This window comes from Mizuhopecten yessoensis, unplaced genomic scaffold, assembly GCF_002113885.1.
Source record: "Mizuhopecten yessoensis strain PY_sf001 unplaced genomic scaffold, ASM211388v2 scaffold4259, whole genome shotgun sequence".
In the NCBI taxonomy this organism is placed as follows: Eukaryota; Metazoa; Mollusca; class Bivalvia; order Pectinida; family Pectinidae; genus Mizuhopecten; species Mizuhopecten yessoensis.
In genome coordinates this window covers 510,292-515,866 of record NW_018405455.1, presented here as the reverse complement: position 1 = coordinate 515,866, position 5,575 = coordinate 510,292, and the positions used below count along the sequence as shown (strand labels likewise).

Sequence of the window (5,575 nt, the reverse complement as noted above, 5' to 3'; positions counted from 1 at the left end):
TATAGTTTATATAGGGAAATAACACTTTTCGGTATATATTTTATCCATTTTCAGCAGAAAATTACTCAAACTAAATCAGAATCATCTTGGGTGAATGAGAGTATTACTTTGTAAAATTGGGATTCCTGCCCCATCCCCAGGGGCTAGGGCGGGGCCCCAAAGGGAACATTTACCAATATTTTCAAATTCTTATCCATTGATGACATGACAAGTATTGTATTTCACTTAGTTAACATGCTGATTTCCACATCACATCTAAACAATAAAATAAAGCTACCAGTACCTATGATATAACTCAGGTGACCGCTAAGGCCCTTGGGCCTCTTGTTAAATTTTGATACATGTTATATTACAGGGGTTATTCATTGTATATATACATTACCCATGGCCATCGTACGCTACTGTACACTGCTACCAAAGGCAGAGCCAAAAATAATCTCTTAATTTTTATTTCAGTTCAATAGATATGTATTCAATTATTCAATAACTTAACAAAGAATTGCATGCTAAAACAATAAACAAAATCAAAGCCTTGGCAACATAACAATCACGCAGGTACAGTGTTATACACGCATAACGCATGACTAACACGACGTATGTTAAAGTCTCATATATACAAATAAATACTATGACTCATGTTGAATGTGTGAATAATGTATCATGTCAATTTCAATGTTTTATTCATTGTCCTCTCGGGAGCTGTGCACCGCCAAGGGTGCGAACCTGGTTGAGATCCAAACAGACGAAGAAGCTTCATTCATATTGAGAAACATGCCGAGTCGTGTTGGTGAGTAAACATTAATATCATTGGTTATTAAACCTCGTACGTATTATAATTAATAATTTAAATCTGAATACACTCATGAAATCAGAACTTACATGTGACGTAAATAAATACGCTTTGTATGTATCCATATGAGTGCTAGATTGCTGAAACTAGTAACACACATGCTATAAGAAAGTGTGAATGTGGGTAGCTCTTACCTATAAAATCAATGTCAATGCATCCTCTACTTGATACATCAATACAAAATAGGATCAGTCCAAATTACGAATGTCAAATGAAGATAATCACGTATTTTTAAAGCAGACAGCGCAAGTTAAAAAGATTTTAAATATTGAAAAATAAATAAAAAGTTTTTTTTCTCGTTTTGAGATGTTTCCCAGTGACTTTCTCTTTGTCATCATCATCATCATCATCATCATCATCATCATCATCATCATCATCATCATCATCATCATCATCGTTCAAACTGTCTCGTCCACAATTTACATGTATCATCATCATCATCATCATCATCATCATCATCATCATCATCATCATCATTTTGTCGTCGATCTTTTTAGACTCCTCTCTTAACAGGCGTACAAATAGTGATGATGATGATGATGACGATGAGGAGGAGGAGGAGGAGGAGGAGGAGGAGGAGGAGGAGGAGGATTATAAGCATCGTTCAAACTGTTTCGATCAAACGTTTGTCATCATCATCATTATCATCATCATCATCATCATCATCATCACCATCATCATCATCATCATCATGAATTACTTAAAACCCCATGCATAACTTCTGCTTATGTTTGGTATATTGCAATATATTTCACTTAACACTTTCAGCCTATACGAATAAAAAAAAAAGTCGATTATGATATATGTCACTTCACACTTTCAGATAGCTCGGACATTATATATACGGGACGAAAGAGGAATGACAGTTATGAATGGGTTGTTGTCAGCAATGGCAAGATGGTCGACACATCGGTGAGAACATGGACTAGCGGGGAACCTGACGGAGGATCCCAGAGGTGCGGTTGCATCGAGTCAAAAAGTTTCCTCCTAATGCATGATTGTACCTGTACAGGATTTAACCTCTTCTATATCTGCGAGATTGTACGTTAGTCGTCTGCTTTCGTACAAATGTCAGCGTCTGTCTTTCTAGACGTAAAGTTGGACACGTAAACAAATACAATGAAGGAAGTGATTATTATCAGAAAGGAGGTTGGTCCTCTATTTCTTTTGAAACAGATGAACTATAAATTCGGGAAAAGGATATTGATTTTCTATTACGTTAAATGACTTCTGTGTATGTAAAAATTGTTGATCATTTATAACTGTAAAATGACTACCCCTCCCCCACCTCCACTCACCGGAAATAACTTTCGTGATATCGTGCAGAAGTCATTCGATTTTATCATGCAGAAAGCACGCTGATCAAAAACTATGTAAGTGAAAATGATTAAATTTATCTGTATTAAAGCATTTTTATGATAGAATAATCTGTATCAATTATTGTACAAACTCAAATACGTTTTTTAATGGTTTTTTTTAACTTGTTACATCTCTCCCTTGGTCAGCTTAGTAAACTCAGACGAACGCACACCATTGAATATGTTCGTTGCCAACTGCGTTCATACTACTGTATACCCCGTCAAAACGATTGTTTTATTTCTAATACTGAGTATTCGCGGTATTCGTATTAATTCACTTTGATAAATACATTTTATATCCCAGACGTTACTTGTATTGAATATCAAACATAGGTGTCGAGGTATGCCTGTACGATTGCATTACTTTAGGTGAGAAAAGGCAAATTTGAAAATATATATTTACAGATATGACTGCCTTGTCGAAATCAGGTTTAACTCATACACCCCTGAAGACACAATTAAACTCTTCAAATTCAAAGGTTGGAATAGTTCATTATGAAATTTCAGGGGTGAACGAGATAACGACATGGAAGGACACTTCAACAGGTTATCTCGATTCTTTTTTATTGATTTTCGGGCATTTACATAGGTTTGATAAGTCCAACGTTAAAATATTATTTTGGCTAATTGATAATTTCAAATATCAAACGTTTATTTTTGAGAGAATGCTGTCCGAGAAAATGGAGCAAAAGACCACATTTCTTATACATATTCCAATAAATAAATAAAATTGAATAATTGCAATTTATACAGACTTTGTCGTTATGCATTTATACATGTGGTTGTGTGGTTGTGTGTGTGTGTGTTTGTGTATGTCTGGGAGGGGGGGGGGGGGGGGGTCTGTGATGAAAAGGTATTCACCCAATTGCTCTCATGTTTGTTGTGAAAATAAAAGAGAATATCATGTGCCTTTTTTAATTCTAAATTGTTAAATCTATGGCGAATTATGAACAACGGACAAGTCTATATGGCAATCCTTGAAAACGTATAATAAAACCACGTGTTCCGGAAGGGTAAGCGCATTCTGCTTCATCGACGACACCTGCCATGTAAATGGAGACTAAATATATCACAGAACTAGCAGTCCAGTTGTTGTACGAGAAATAGAAACAAAATATTAAAATAAATCCCACCCATATGCATTCATTTTTACATAATAGTTATAATATTTGAAAAACACCCGTCATTGAGATCAAGTTTAAAAATCGTAATAATGTCAAGTTCTCAAAGTGAGAATTGGAGCAGTGATAATAAAACTAAAAGAGGATATCCCCCACCCTGATATCATGATGGAAAACAAACCTTGTACATAGTCTTCATCTACGAATGATAATTAGGATGATATTAACCTAAAAAATCATGTAAGTGGCAACTAGGCCTGGTACGGTTCGTATCCTTACAGAGAAAACTACAGGTAAACAACAAAATGCGTATAACGTATAACATAGAGACTCCATTAGATTAATCTACACGATGGTCTTAAATAACCACATGGTGCTTCTAGGTTCAATGTCAGCCAGCTTCGTCGCAATTATCTCTAACAATAACCTATAACAATTAACCTACTTCATAACACAAAAAGTTCGTGAGCAATTTTCTCTGTGGTTTGAAGTTAGTTAGATAATTTCGTGGTACAGACTTTTACAGATATTTAATATACACACGAAACAGTAAAGAATATCATTCAAATTCGTTGAATTTATGTTTGTGGTTCTATAGCAACCATGAAAAACCACGAATGTTTATTTTCAGCGAAGACTTCATGTTATACAGTTTCGAGAAGCAATAGATTACACCCACAAATGATGCACTTGACTACAACTGCTTGGTATTGTCATCTATGTCGCGTAACGTGAAAAAATTAAAAGGCGCGATATATGTAATCTCGAAATACTTGTCTTGGAATATGTACTGAACAACGGCTGTGATGACTAAAACCAATCAATGATTCTGATTGGCTAAATCCAATCAATGATGCTGATTGGATGATGCTAAAACCAAACATTAATGTCAATCGGCTACAGCCAATCAATAACGCCCGAATGGGCTAATGCCAATAAATGATGCCGATCGGTGAAAACAATTCATTACGCTGATTGGCTTAAACCAAACAATAATGACGATTCAACTTAAAATAGTAGGACTATTCAATAACTCCTGTCATCGCACAGATCCCGTACGAACGGGCAGTTAAATAGTTTAGCGCATTGAGCAGACTGCAAAAGCATTTAAAGAACAATGCACCTGAAACATTTTGACAGCATAAGACTAGAATTGAAAAACTATTCTGTGTTGAATGGTACTAGGACTAGCGACTACTTTTCAATGCTAAACTGAAGATTGAATCAAAGTCTGAATACTGGGTATATTACTTGGAATCCCAGAGGCGCATTAATAACAAGCAATGGTTGTCTAGAAATCAAGAGAGGCCAGTGATTGCAAGACGTATTAAAGGCGCTAAGAAAGTTTTATATGCCATTTTTTTCAATTTTAGTGTGCATTTATATATATATAATTAGTTCAGATACCGTGCAAAGATGGGGGACTTTCGCTGCCAAGCTGCAAAGTACTGAAACACGTCAAAGTATTCTACATAAAAATGCGTCCAATTAAAGGGCTGAATGACACCCATCTAATTCACGACAATGCTTCATCCCATAAAAGCAATATTGTACAGGTATTTTTAAAGAAAAATAATGTGGTACAGATTGACCACCCACCATATTCACCAGAACAAAGTCCCTGTGACTTCTTTCTGGTTCATTTACTAAAGAATATGCTCTCTTGGAAACGGTATGCCTTTAGGAGTGCACTTGGTAGTGCAATCTTCCGGTGTCTTGCCAGTATACTGTAACAAAGTTATACCCAGTCTTTATTTCCTAGCTGACGTAAGCTTCCAGCCCACCAGAATTGTGTTTCACAATTCATGTGTAATTTACTGGGGTTCATCGAGTCCTCCCAGCCACACAGTTGAGATAGTATAGGAGCCATTAACCCTAGACTGACCACTGTCTGTTAAAAATAGGGATCTCTACGTCATGAGTAGGGGGGACAGAGTAGCCACTCAATAGTGCAGCTACCCCCTCCTTTCATCCGGGACCCTGGCCGATGGAGCCCAATTTGATTGGTCAATTAGTCAATAGGTGTTAATGAGGGTCGTATAAAAAGAGGTGCGCGGCTCCCTAGGGCTTGTTGAGATAAGGAATTTCACACGATACAGATTGGATTATACACATCATTACCTATTATAGATAGCGGCTTGTTAAACGAAGATGACTCAAGCCGGACTATCAGGCAGTTGGGTAAATACATAATATGTCTTACCATTTGTTTAGATAAGTGCTTATTACTGTAATATTACCTTATA

The 5,575-nt window shown here is 36.2% G+C and overlaps 1 pseudogene; it reads left to right on the top strand.

The window, feature by feature from the left end:
- LOC110448773 overlaps positions 1-1,900 on the top strand; it is a 25,961-nt pseudogene extending 24,061 nt beyond the window's left edge.
- Positions 1,901-5,575: the final 3,675 nt, after the last annotated feature.